The sequence below is a fragment of the Notamacropus eugenii genome, chromosome 4, assembly GCF_028372415.1.
Source record: "Notamacropus eugenii isolate mMacEug1 chromosome 4, mMacEug1.pri_v2, whole genome shotgun sequence".
In the NCBI taxonomy this organism is placed as follows: domain Eukaryota; kingdom Metazoa; phylum Chordata; class Mammalia; order Diprotodontia; family Macropodidae; genus Notamacropus; species Notamacropus eugenii.
The window spans coordinates 84,005,940-84,020,976 of NC_092875.1; the positions used below are offsets into that span (position 1 = coordinate 84,005,940).

The 15,037-nt window shown below is 41.1% G+C and overlaps 1 long non-coding RNA gene across 2 annotated transcripts; it reads right to left on the reverse strand.

The window, feature by feature from the left end:
* Positions 1-2,745: 2,745 nt before the first annotated feature.
* Positions 2,746-13,047, reverse strand: LOC140500222 (uncharacterized). Of its 2 annotated transcripts, none has more exons than XR_011965644.1 (5): positions 12,955-13,047; positions 5,820-5,933; positions 5,097-5,210; positions 4,393-4,555; positions 2,746-3,279 (listed from the first exon to the last, which is right to left on the reverse strand). It is a non-coding gene; the product is annotated as an uncharacterized lncRNA (long non-coding RNA). The 2 variants fall into 2 exon arrangements; XR_011965643.1 differs by having other exon boundaries at positions 4,393-4,627.
* Between the last annotated feature and the right edge of the window lie 1,990 nt (positions 13,048-15,037).

Genomic DNA, 15,037 nt, shown 5'->3' on the forward strand with positions numbered 1-15,037 from the left:
ATATAAAATTAAAAACATTTTGTATGAATAAAATATATATCATGAGGATTAGAAAGGAAGGGGCCAACCAGAAAAATTTTGTATCAAATATCTCTTTTTTAAGGGTATGATATCCACCATATATAAGGAAATAACAGAAATATATGAGGACCATTCCTTAATGGCCAAGTAGTCAAAGAATTAGGAACATCCAATGTTGCAGAAACTGTGGAAAGACAGTGACATTGAGGCACTGCTGATGGATCTGCAAATTGGTTCAAGTATTCTAGAATCTACTTTGGAAAATCATGCCAAGAAAATGACTAAAATGCCTGTACCTTTAACTCCCAAGATTCCACTGTTAGTTAAGTGAACATTATTCCCCCCTCCAGAGCCCCTGGGTTGAACAAATGTCTGTTGAGTTTCTACGCAGGGTTGGGCCTAGTAGCCACTTTCTGTTAGTGGCTACACTCTCTGTTGTACCCCTTTGCCTAGCAGCTGCCTGGGCCCCCATCTCTGTTGTGCCCCCTTGCCTAGCAGCACCTAGGAACCCCTGTCAAAACTGTTCTGTGAAAAAATGTGTGCTATTGGAACCGCAAGGCTGTTCGGGGAAGTGCTAAGATGCTTAAAAGGCACACACACCTTTGTTCGGGACTACCTCTTCTGAGGATAGTTGCTGGCTAATAAAGACGCTCCCAAATTCTCAATTGACTCTTGCCTGTGCTTGTCTCGGTCCGTCCATTTCAGTTAGGAAAATAACATAAGGAAGGCAAAGACAGAAAGAATAGCACATAATACAACAAGATATTGAGGGTAGTTTTCTGCACGAGGAAAGAACTGGATACAAAGTGTTGAGGTTTGGGGTGATGTGGGACCCCAAAACATCGACATGCCTGGTCCTGCTCGAATGAATTGGGCACAAGCCTTCATAAAGCCAAAGAAAAACAAATTTTATTGAAGATTCCCCATACTGGGTTGACTCTTACGGAGCCTAAGCATTTGTAATGCCAGTCAGATAGAATCTCAGCTAGACAGAATCTGAGTTGCATTGAATCTAAGTACCTTCATGGAGGATAGATGGAACTTAAATACAGAAAAAGACTGAGGGAAGAATCCAGGTGTTGCCAAGTAGTCTGGGGGTCCCAGGGATGGTACTGATAGAGGAAAGTCAGCTTGGAATGTAGATCAGTTCTGGGGAGGATCCTTTTTGGAGTTGCCAGTAGTCCAGACAATCCACAATCCTGGCTGGGAGACTTGGACCTCAAGAGAATGCTAAGAAGTGGCTGGTAACAGGATAAAGGGAGGAATAGAAAAGAATGCAAAATCAAAGAAGGAAAATGCAAGCAGCCCCTTGGCCAGGCTTTCCTAAGCCCTTCAGACCAATGGAACTAAAACCCTCATGGTCCAGGGACAAAGGTCTCAGCTTGGGCTTGTTTCCCATCAAAAGTAGATCCAATTCATTGTGGAATGGCTAAAAAAATATTTTGAAACATGAATTTAATAGAATATTACTTTCTTTTAAGCAATTATGAGAAAACTATAAAGAAGCATGAGAAGACATATACGTTGAAGTAAAGTGAATGAAAGAGAACCAAGAACACAATACATACTGTAACTGTAAAGAATTACAACAACAAATCAACCTTGGATTATGTGGGATTTTATTGAAGAAAACTGATCTAAAAGAAGAGATAAAGCATTTCTTCCTATTCTTTGAAGATTATCCATGCAGGACATTGCATCTACCCAGAGACTTGTTTTTAAGGTGTTGGTCAGCTTTGCTAAGATGATTTAAACATCTTTTTCTTGCTCTTTGTTGCAGAAGATGTCTTGCTGGGCAGCAGAAGGATGAAGTGGGAACTGAAGTTGATGTAAAATCAAAACATAGCAATTAAAACAATTCATGGTACAATTTGACCACGATGTACCTTAGACTTTGAAGCATATCTTCCCATTCCTTAAAGTGATCCATAGAATCCATTGCTTTGTTATTTCTACTGAAAAATTCTGGGCAGTATTATTTTCTGGATTATGGAATTCAGGGTTTTGACTAGTCAGTCTTGGTTACTTTTGGGGAAGCCAGTTATTCTTAAGCTGTTTTTGTAAAATAAATCCACTAAGTGGTATAGTGGATGAAGTGCATGAGATGGATTCAAGAATGAATGAAAGCAAATAATTAAAAGGCTGCCATGTTGAAGAGCAATTTGATTTCTTCTCTTGCTGGGAACAATAGGTACATATTATTTGGAATCATATTTAGGGCTGAGATCAGGAAAAGCTTCTTACCAATTAGAGCTGTTCCACAAGTGGGATGGACTGCCTCAGGGAGTGGTTGGTTCCCTTTCACTGAAGACTTCAACAGAAGATGGAGGGCTACTTGTCAGGCATACTGTAGTCAGTATTTCTTTTTCAGGTGTGCATAGCATTACATTATAGAATCACAGAGTGTTAGAGTGAAAAGGACTCTCAGGGTGGAACACATGCATAGAAAATAATCTGTACTTCAGGAAATGCAATACCCTTTTGGCTAATGACCTCTTGCCACAGAGAATCCACAGTGCTCTGAAGTGGCTCATTCTAATTTTGGACAGCTGTAACTGTTAGCAAGTTTTACCTGTCATCAAACTATTTAATTTGTGTCTTTATAACATCCACTCCATTGTTCCCAGTTCTCTCCCATAGGTTAGATAGTATAAGTCTAAGCTCACTGAGGTCTCTTTCATCTTGGACATTCAATGATTCAGAAATGACAGTCATAACAACTGATTAAGAACAATGTTTTTTAATATTTTTGCATTTGTATATAGTTTTTAAATGTTACAATATTGAATACTTATAATATCCTAACTTTACAAAATAAAAACTTTCACACCGTAAAGACCTAGTGGAAGACATTTGAACCACGTGGAAGCAAGACAAATTACACATAATTCCCATCATTCTCTCTGCTATCAGAAGTGTCCTGAAGGTACCTTCAGGGGGTCTACAGAAAACAAGCTTACATGCTAACATTTTTACTCATTTTCTGCTCAGTGACATAAAGTAGTCATAATATTGAGCTGTGTAATAGCTGGAATATATTTGGTTAGCCCTGTAGTCTAGGGTGTTAGATGAGAGGCTTGGCTCCTTGGGGCACACTCTGTCTTCCCTACAGATAATGAATAAAGTCTGTTTCTCAGAAGATCCTCATAGAACACCAGATTGCTAGGTATCCATCAGGATGGGCTCCAGGGTTGGCATTTGTACTCCATGTCAGCAATCGTCCCAGTGTACCCTGGTTATAGAAAAACCAGACCTGTCCTAGGGAAAAATGTGAAACTTGAGATTCCTCAGGATATATTTCAAGATTTCTCCAGAGTCCTCACTCTAAGAAGAAATATTTTCTGGGAAGGATAAGGAAAGGAGAAGAGAGTTATCAAAGGATCAGCACCCTAAAAAGTAGTTATAGCTACAGAGGCAAATTCACTGGGGTCAGAAGGGGTAGGGACATGAGGTGTATGCTGCTTGGAGGTCAAGTCTAGGGTATTGCCCAGTGGTGGGGAATGCACGTCCTTGAGGCCTCATCTGGCCTGTGTTAACTTTAAAACTAACAAAAACTTTTCATTTTTTGAAATTATTAAGTACATATTAGTTAGATTTTTTTTATGAAACAGTATGCTTTTTAAAGTATATCTAATTAATGATTCTTGAATGCGGTCTTATTTTATTACTGGTAAATTGATAAGATGAAAAGGTTCCTCACCCTTTGTAGAGTCTAGCTCATGCATTTTTTCTACAGATCGCAGACAAAAATATGAATACTGAGATTTGCAGTTTCCTTGGGGTAGGGGGAGGGAAGTGCAGCTCTCTTTTTGCCTGTGGGAAACAGTCTTGGGGAAGGAGCATGACTATGATGAAACATTGAGAGATGGTGAGGTCGTGGATCAGCTAGAAACAGAAGGATGAAAGAACTGAATGTGAGAAGGAAATAGTTCACCTTTCAGGGAAGGATGTAGGGATACTTTCCTGGTATTGAGGAGCTAGTTCCTGCTTTAAACAGAAAGAACCAAGGATAGAGCAAGGAGGAAGGAAAAAAAAAAGAGCATATAGGTAGAGGAAAAAAAGTTGCAGAGAATGAGTAGGGATGCAGAAATGAAGGGACTATGACCTTGATTTTTGTACCAGCCTACATCTTATTCCTTGGGTGCCTCAAGGTCAAGTCCTAAACCTCTTGGCCTACTTTCTTCCTTGGCACATCCGTTTCCCCTGGCTTCATTTTGTTAGCCACCCCTTTGTAAACATTTCCCCATTCTCTCTCAAACTGAGCATCAGTTTAACCATCTAGGTTAAACACTAGACAATATTTAACTCCTTTCCCGGGGACATCTGACTTTTTCTGTATGACAGTCATTTGACTCAATAAACCCCAGTTACCTGAATCACCCAGTTATGAAGATATCCTGAGTTCGGGTTATATACATTCTTAGCAATGGCAGCAGAAAGATGATGTTCTCAATTGTGGTGAACTTCACTGCAAACAACACTATCATCAAAACGAAGCCAAAATATTTAGGTAGGATTTTCAAAATTATCATTCCTAAGAATGCGATGAAGAGAGAAATGAAGAACGAAATCACCCAGTTCATCCAATCCTTAATGAGGATAAACCCTGCAGAGCAGACCAAGATTGTCACCTCTCACAAACTGGTCCATGGCAGACTATACAGTTTCTCTTCCCCAAGCCCACCTCTAGAATGGCTGGAACCATTTGAATCTTTTCCCACCTGCAGTCACAGCCCACAGCTGGTTTTCTCCACCACCTCTGGATTACCTGACATACCAAATTACACAAAACCTCCTCCAACCTCAGGAACCCTCCCCTCTTCCTACCCTAGAATTTCTCAAGAAATCTCTGGGCCACTGTGCATGTGAACAAGAAAAATCTACATACAACTTGGGAAACTGAGGCAAGTCACACTTGTCTTTGAAAAGGAAAAAGGGATCCTTGGAGTCAGGTTGCCCAGAGATTAGAGTAAGAACAGAATGAGGATGGGGAGGTGCTCTTCAGTATATCAGGATGACAGCCCTTTAATATTGTCCAATTACCCTGCTCCCCCATCCCCCCATGTCACCATTACCTTGGCAATTGTGATGTGCCCACAAAAAACAAACACAAGCGCCTACTTCCATTGAATATGTCACTGCCAATATCCCATTCGTGAACCACCAAAAATCATGTCTGAAAATTCGTTCTGAAAGAGGACACAGATGATCAAGGTCATAATCACTCAGATTCTACCCTAAAGCCCTTGATTGTGAGCTCTGACTAAAGGACTCAGGACCCCTGCAAAAGACTGCAAGTAGAAGTTTTCTCCAACCAATCTGACCACTGGCCCAAATCCACAACTAAATGGAAGAGGGACTGAAGTGGAAAGATATGAATCACTTACGATTCCATGATCCTCAAAGACACCTCATTACCACTTCTTTTCACCCATTTTTTCTCATGCAGGGGACATTCCAGAAAAGGATACAGACCACCAGCCTCATGGATAGAAATTGTTAGATTTGAGGATCCAGGAACTCAGTGACAATTCCTTAGCTCCAGTCACAGATCCCAGAGGAAAAAGGAACTAAGAATATGATACATATTGTACTACTGTAACTTTTCTGTCTCTATTGGCTTATGAGTAGGGCACCCCAGAAAAACTCAAGGGTGCTTATTTTAGAGATTTCTGGTGTTATTTTTGGGTTAAAACAGTGGGAAATGGTGGGGGCACCAAGTGTTCAAATCTTTCTAACTTCCCACCTCAAGTTAGGTTGAGGAGGTATGTTTTTCCCTGACTTTTAATCATACTTACTTCTGTTGAAGAGTAAGACATGTATAGAAAATATATATGACAATGTCCAGAAGGCACTGACGTTGCTTATCATACTTCCCACCTGTGGATCCATTGGAATTTTCTCTTCCTCACCTGAAACACATCATATCAACTCAGGAGAATCTGACCTGCATACCTTCTCCTGACACAAGAAAAGGGATTTCATGTTGTTCTTTGGGAATCTCCTCACCACGTAGAAGGTCAAATATCTGGACATCTTTCCTGAAGAGAGGGCCATCCTTCTTCCTACTCAGGTCAGAGAACTGAGATATGGCTCATCATAAGAAGAACAGGGGTCATGACCATACAATCCAGGCTTTCCATTTAGTAGACCCATCCTTAGGTCTCTCTGGCCCCTGCTTGCCCCTATTTCTCACCCATAGATTTCTCCACTCAAACCCCAGAAACTTTACACCAACCTCACAACAGAGGATACTTATTGAGAATAAAGTTAGACTACATAGAGGAGATTACAAAGAGTGTATTAGTGTGAAAGGTATAAAGAAATACTTCTTTGAATATTTTGGGGAGTCAATCAGTCAAAAATTATTTATTAAGTGATTACTGTGTGCCACACATTGCTCTAAGTACAGGGGATACAAAAAAAGGCAAAAAACAATCTGTGATCTCGAGGAGCTCATAGTCTAATGGGGGAAACAACTTTCAAAGAGTTATGTGCAAATATGCAATGTTGTAGGTAAGAGGGAAATAGTCCTTCCTTCCTCCCTCCTTTTCTCTCTCCCACTCTCTCTTCCCCCTCCCTCACTGCCTCTGTTCTTTCCTTCCTCCCTTTCCTTCATTCCTTTCTTCCTATCATCTCTTTTCCTTCTTCTTCTTGCATCCCTTCCTCTCCTTCTTCTCCTTCCCCTTCATTTCTGCATTCTCCTCCTTACTTTCTTCATTTGTACTCTCTTCTCTTTTTCCTTTCTTTCTTTGTTTCTTCCTTCCTTCTTTCTTTCTTTCCTTTCCTTCTCTTCTTCCTTCCTTCCTTCCTTCCTCCTTCCTTCCTTCCTTCCTTCCTCCTTCCTTCCTTCTTTCCTCCTTCCTTCCTTCCTTCCTTCCTTAATTCCTTCCTTCCTTCCTTCCTTCCTTTCTTCCTTCCTTCCTTCCTTCCTTCCTTCCTTCCTTCCTTCCTTCCTTCCTTCCTTCCTTCCTTCCTTCCTTCCTTCTTTCCTTCCCTAGTGCTTAGACCAGTGCTTGGCACATAGAGGTCACTTAATAAATATTTATTGAATTGAATTGCTCTCACTTGATCCTCAGAAATATTTTTCTGTGGTATGTGCTGTTATAAATCCCATTTTACATATGAGCACACTGAGGCTTAAAGGTCAAGGAACTTGTCTAGGGTCACACAGTACGTGTCTGAGGCAGAAAGTGAACTCAGTTCTTTCTGGCTCCAACTCTGAACATCGACTATACCACTCAGCTCCTTCTGAACCACATTGTTTCTGGGACCTCATTTCTTTAATTGCATTCTATGGCACCTGACAAGGAGTGGTTCAAAGTGATAATGCTGCTGCCATTGATATTTTTCCTATTAATTTATTAGCCATTAAAATCACATGTGTGTCAAATAAATGCAATAATTTCTCACAGGAGAATAATATCAGCCACTTCCCACATCAAAATATCATCTTTCACAAGCCAAAGATGGATCATAGCAGCCTTTTCATGCTTATATGCTCTTGGAAGAGTGGGTATTCTCTACAGATGGTAATCAGTTCTGATTAAGTAACAATTAATGAGAAGAATGAATATTTTAATGAAAGGTGGACCTGTCCTAAGGAGGGGTTAGGAAATAAGACTTTGATTATATCACTCTTACTCCCAGGCCACACCCAGCCCCCAGCCATCTAAACATCTAACCCACCCACCCTAGCCTACTAGAACACAATAAGCTTCCCCAGCTGAGTGGGGTCTGAACAAGATTGAGGAGAATGTTCAATTCAAAGTCATTATCAGGCCCATTCTTCAGGGGCTAATTTGACAAAGAAGAGAATGGGGGAAATAGGAAGGGAAAACATCATGGATCTCCCCAGTAGTAAGTGGTTATTAATATAAGCAAAAAAATAATTATTTTCTCACTTAATTCATAAATTGGCAGAATCATATGCAACCTTGTAAGCCACTTAGATCATAACGACTCCAGAGACTGTCTGCTCCAATTGTCTGAAGTCTAAGAAAGAGCAATAAAAAGTGGCCCTGTTAAGGGTTATTGAAGATAATATGGAGAGAGAAAAAAGAGGCAAGGGAAGGAGGCTAAGAGCAGTTACTGGAAAAAGTTGTTAAGTAATAAGAAACTGAATGACTTGAAAGATTATGGGAAGGAATAAAGAACAGAATCTCTCAGCTTTCTGTGATTCTCCACCCCATTCTTAATTAGGCCCTGGGAAACAAACAAACAAAAAAGTAATGATACATCTGATCCCTCTCTGGGTAGGAAGGTAATGTTGGAGATCCCAAGGGACAAGTAGTTTAAAACTTCTCTGAGAATTCTGGCATTTGGAGTTATTCTCATTTTCCTGCCCAGGCATATATTGGGAATTAACAGATGAGGATGATGCAAGCCCAGAGATTGTTTGAATGAGTCTTTCTGGAATTTCAGGAAAGTGATTGAGAGACCAACACTGATTCTGACAGAGGGGGTGGAGATGGTATTGACCATGTCACCAGGGCAGCCAAGGTAGAAGACAATCCTGATCATTAATGGATGTATTTTTCTCCCCCAGACATGAATCTGGGTGAACCAAGAAGTGTCTTTTTTCAACTCCTACTATCTCTTCCCCTCTTCTCTTCCATTCTTCTGGGCAAAAACTTATGTCCAAAAGTTTCTATTCCATTAAAGCTTTTCTTAAATGTTTAAAGGAGGTTTCATCAAGCTTCGTTTCTGTAGACCAGGCATGCTGCCCTCAGGTCACCTGCAGCCTGCCAAGAAATTTTGCACAGCTTGCCACTGCTCACTGTCTTCTGTTTGTCACATGACCTGCAGCAATCAACCATGTTCAGTCTGTCTCTACTTACCTTTACTTAGAAAGTGAGCTGCTAAAAGCCTACCTTTGGCCTAAAGAACTTTATCCTATTTTAATTTTGGCTTCTATCAACTGCCAAGTTTGCAGGTCTGCTCTAGATAAATGAACGAATCTCTATTGTGACTATGGGTTTTGTACACCTTGAAGGTGCACCATGAGTCAGGGGTATTAAGTTGCCCTGGTCCTCAGACTGACACTTTAAAATTGGACCTGTGAGGTTGGAACTTTAGCCCAAGACTATTTCTTCTGATGATAGGACCAGGGAAGGAAGAGCTGGGACCATGATGGATGCTCCCTTGCATCTGAGGCACATGGACATTAAGACTGGAGTTACCGGGCCCAGCAATTATTGAAAATCCCAAAGGGACTCTAAACTGCCATGTGAACAGAGGCACCTAAGTGATGCAGTGGATAGAGCACTGCACCTGAAGTCTTCCAAGAAGATGTAGGCTTTTCTGATTTTCCATCTAACTTTAGACATAGATTAGCTGTGTGAACCTGGGAAAGTCACCTAACCTTTATCTTAGTTCCCTCATCCTTAAAATGGGGATAATGATGGCACTTATTCCTAGTGTGTTCGTGTGGGTTAAATGAGATAATTCAAAAATGCTTAGCAGTGTCTGGCACATAGCAGGTACTGAACAAAAATTGATTTCCTTCTTTCCTACGGAAAATGAAAATCTAACTAAGTTCCTCCTCATTAATTAACAAACACCACACTGATCACAACCCTCTCCCATCCCAGTATTTATAAACCCATGTGCACCATTCAAACCCCATTCCCTATCTTTCTTTGCCTGATCCCTTATTCCTCTACCCTTCAGCCCCACCCAGTGTCCCATTTTTGCAGTTAGCCACTCCTTCAGCTGTGCTCTCTGATATGCCTGCTCCTGGAACAATAAACTTTGATGCTTTGATGTGTAAATCTTTTCATTCCCCCTCCTTCCATCTTTTGGCCCTCACTGAGACATGGCCTTCTCCTGATAACAGAATCTCCCTGGCCACTCTTTTCAACACTGGTTGCACTTACATTTATTTCTCCAACTCACTGGTCAAGATGGGACACTTGGAATTCTCTTGCTCCCTATTGCTGTCTGCAGATTTTTCTCTAGTATCACTCAGTAGTCTTCTCTCCTTCAAAGTTCACTCAATCCACTTATAACACCAAATCCTTTTTAGTAGTAGACCTCCAGTACACTCCCCTTCTTTACCTCAGAAGTTTAATGCTTGACTCACAGTCTGTCCTCAACTCCTGCCTTCACACTAGTTGACTTCAACATACATACATACAAACACACATATTTGACCACACATAGATATATATATGTATATATATACACAAATGTATGTATTTATATCGCTAGAGATATAAATAGACAAATAGATGCGTCCTCAGACACACTAAACCTTGTTCCTCAACTTATTCATTGCCCTGACAGGTTACTTCTCTACCTAACTTCTGCCACCTACAAAAAAAATTGTGTCTTTGATTTTGCCACTTCCACAGATGTACCTCTTCTGTGCTCATGATCTTTGAAACTCCCTTATCTAATCATAATCTATTATCATTTCATCTTTCCTTCTGCCTTGCAACCCCTAACGTTGTTCTTCATCCACATCATGACCCCCAGTCTGTCAAGCCCTCAGTTCTCTCGCAGGCAATCAACCATCTACTATCTATACTCTCCTCCTTTCCCCATCTTGGCTTCTTGGTGAACTGGTTTAAGTCTACACTGTCCTCTTCTCCTGAGTCCCTTGCCCCCTCATTCTCTTATAAAACCTTGCTCTTTCATTCTTCAGTCTGGCATCACTCCCACATTTTTCTTCCTTGTCTGCTACACAACACTGCTTAATGAAGCTGGAGAAAATGATGGAACTATGATGGCTAGGCTTATGGTATATAACCTCAATTGTGTCTCAAGCAATGCAATTCTTTTATAACTCCCACAGCAACTCAACATCCCTCTCTTCCTAGTGGTTCTTCCAAACCTTTTTACCCCTCTTCAGACCTCCCATGGTTCCCACCTCCTTCACTTTTCTAGCTGAGAACCTTGACAAATATTTGACTGAAAATAATCTGAGGTCATTCATGGATAGCTCCCTTTCCTCCTCCTCATTTCACAACATTCAGATGCCTTCTGCTACCATCTCCATCCTTTTCCTAGCAAAACCAAACTTCTCTACATGAACAAGTGGTCTCATTCTAGTTCAGCAGATTGCTCCTTTCCATCATTCCCACTCTCTCATTTATCTTCAAATTCAGTCTGTCTACTGTTCACTCATTCTCAAAAAATCCACACTTAACCCATCCATCCTGGCTATCTCTTCTTTTCTTTTGTGGCTAAACTTCTTGAGAAGGTAGTGGCCATTGCACATCGTCCCGGCCAATGTCTTGCCACTGGACTTAATTGATTCTGGAGGAGAGAGTGAGGCAGAAGACTTTCCACAACCCTCCCTCACTTAAGTCCAACTCCCCTGAAAGTCAAGATATCACACCCCTGGTATCACTGGTCCTCTCTGAGAATGAAGGGAGAACAACAATCTGTGTGTCATACTAGCTGATTCCTGAGGACTCAACTGAGCTATTCCATTTGGGCAATGCTGCTATTTCCTCTCTCCACCTCTTTCACTTCATCTCCCTCCCCTATTCTCTTCTTCTCCCTCTGTCCATGTGTAGAATCATATCATTATATGCAGCTTTGATTGGTTATACTTTGCAAGATTTCTTGGGTTTGGACTTTATTTTTTTCTTCCACATTTATTTATTCTGTAATTTTTTTTAAAAGCCAAGGCAATTAGCTGTTTTGTCTCATGAAATTTTCATTCCTGAAGTCTTCAAATATGACTCTGATAAACTAGGCTTTGTTAAAGCCGACTAGGATTCAAATAGAGCTACTTGACTATGCATTTAAACCCAAATCAATTTGACTCTTTATTTTCTTGATTGTCTGCCTCAATTCCCTTAACTATAAAATGGGGGTGGGTATTGATTGCACTTCCTTTTTAGAGTTCTTCTGAGGACTGTTTGTGACTGGCATTACAATTGCTAATTTGCTGCTGAACTGATTATTCCCTAGTCCTAGGTAATGGCTTCCTCTGTAGGACTCCTTCCACAGTCTCATTATTATTCCTTTCTTGCTCTCAACACATTGTCAGCCACTGAACTACATCCCTCTCCCTCCATTATTTCAATCCTCGTTCCTTGAGTCCGCTTAATGTCCTTCGTCTTAAAGTGCCTTCAACTCTTAAATTCCTTAGCCCAGTTTTGGTCCAGAGACCTTTTGTCCATTCAGAATCCTGAAGAATTACAGTTTCTAAAGATTACCCAGTCAGAGTTCATATTTTATATTAATTTGTAATTATCTGGCATTGTCAGAGCTTGGGTCTTACAAAGACAAGAGTTGAAAAACTGGTCTTTACAATAATAGTAATAAAGATTTTGTATCACAATTTAGAAATTGCAAAACATTTTATAGACATCATTTCAAATACATCTAATAAGAATTCTCAGAAATAGATACTAGCACTTCAGAAGGTTTTACTATTGCCATTTTAAAGATGGGGAAACTGAGTATCAAAGAGCTTAAGGGATTTTCCCATAGTCACAAAGTTAGTGTCAACAGAGGAATAAAAGCCCAGGTATGTTGATTCCTACTCTCTATCCTCTACCTCATCTGTGCTCCACTCACCACTATACCTTCCTCCATTGCAAATGCACAGACACACACACACACACACACACACACACACACACACACACACACACACACACACAAGCACATTTCCTCCACCCCCAGCAGACACGAGGGACTTCCCAGCAGTCATCTCTCAAGACGTCAGGCTCTCTGGTCCATTTTCTCTGAAATGTATTGGGTGGGGGAAGTAAGGGAGTGGGAAGTTCTAGTATTATGGAGTCACATAGAAGGATGGCACCTAGGAGATGGTGAAGTCCAAAATTCCCCCCACCCCACCACTACATCCCACTCCATATTCACTCAATATGCACATTTTATCATAAGAAAAACAGCAAAAAGACAGAAGGAGACTTATGGAAGGTCACACATATTATTTATGACATTGCCTACCTTGGCACTTAGGAGAGCTCTTCTGGAGTGCGAGTAGATTCTGTGTTCTACCTAAAGTGAAAATGAAAATTAAATCACAGACAGACAGCTAAGTCAGTGGTTTTGAATTTCTGGGAGACTATTGGGTAGGAATGGGTCAGGTGACAGGGCTTGGTGACAGTCACTAAGTAGGTGGAGTTGTAGAACACTGTCTGTTCCCAGAAACATGCAAGAAATCTTTGAATGGAGGCTGGACTGATAGCAACCCTGCTGCAAACATGGGGATAAGCTGGAGCCAAAGGCTATTGAGAAGGGAAAAATGAGGCTGAGGAAAGAGCAGGGTGGTTGTACATGGCAGTATCAGGGACAGTCTCTGAGGGTGCCTTTGACTTGAGGTCTCTGGTGCCATGGGTGATTCTCCTGGTAGATCAATTTCCTGTGACTCTCTTTCCTGTTTTTGTTCTTTGATAAAGGAGCCTCTGGTATGTGACTGGCCATAATTAGCTGGAATGAGGGAATAAACAGCATGGAGACCAGTTCATGTGGTATGGGATGTGAGGGAGACAGAGACAAGATCAGCTGCTCATGCAAAGCCACAAGGTAACCCTTGGAATCCTGGAATTAAAGGAACAAAGGGAGGACATGAGTGCTTAATGAGTAGCTACTATGCCTGACACTGTGCTGAGTGGTTTAAAAATATTTTCTCTTTTGATCCCCACATCAACTCTGGAAGGTAGATATGATTATCATTATCTCTATGTTATACTTGAGGAAACCAAGGCACAAAGAGGTTAAACAACTTCTCCAGGGTCCCATAGTTAGTAACTCTCTGAAGTTGGATTTCAACCCATGTGTTCCTGACCTCAGGCCCAGCATTCCATCCACTCTACCACCTTGCTGCCTGTAGGAACAGCTGTCCTTCTGGAGAGCCAATTGGTGTAATTGATGCTGTGAATTGGGCATGAGTTTCAAGTACAAAAGTAGAATGATTTTTTGGCAATGATCAGGAGCATCTGATGCTGTACTCTGGCTAGAAAACCTTCCACTGAAGAACAGGGACCTGAACTCACTCAGAAATTTCTGGAACACTTGCTCTACTTTGAAGGACTCAATATTTGTAATGACGCAGCATTCCTATGGTACTTGTGTTGGTATCAGAGGCACAGGGATGTTTCAGAGGATTGGTCTCTGACCCTGGAAGAACAGCCCATTCAACAGATATTAAATGGAGAGACAACTTCCACTGTTGCTCCTTTCTTTCTCTCTTTTTGGCTTGTGGTTTAGAGTTCCCTCTTTCTGGGACTTCTCATGAAAAAGTGAGAAGGGCATCTCCTAAACCCTGCCACTTTGTCAGCAATAGTGGATGTTCACATGTGACAGCATTAGTTGCCTAGACTACTCTGAGACTCGGTCTTAGGTTCCTTCTGCTTCATGTTTCTATGCCTGAGCAAAACTGACTAATAATGATCCTGAGATAGGCCGTTAGGTCATCCTGGGGCTCTTAGTTGGAAATCATCGTTAGCAGAAAGAGTTTTCTGCAGCCACATCTTGCTCACAGAAGATTACCTGTGATAGGAGGTTGAAGCCAAACCTTAGCAGACTTACCAGAAGACATGGGACTTGAGGTAACTGTTTGGACAGTGCAGAGTCAAGGAGAAAGTCAAACAGGTCATTCAAATATCAAGCTCCTGAGAGAACCTCATTGGAGTTATGGGTTATGCTTAGGGTTTGAAGTCTTTGCCAGTGGACATGGCATTTTTAAGCATTGTGTAGAAGAAACAATAAGCAATCCTATACTGATTCACAGTTTATAGTAATTCTACCTATACTTCCTTTTGTGGAGACCATAGACATGAGAGAACTGAACCTTTCAATCCTGCTCCTCCCTGTTCTATTTCTTGCATTCATTTGTCCCTCACAGAGGCCTCTCCCAAAACCCAAGAAATTTTTTTTTCAATCATAGGCCAGAGCATATTGACCTAGAATAATTATAGACTTTACAGTGGGGGCTGTAGGAAGGATATAATTTTGCTAGGTGTACTAAGGCAGTATTTTCTGTATCTTAGGGAGAGCAAATGTTGAGATCTCTTTTAGAAGTGTTGAG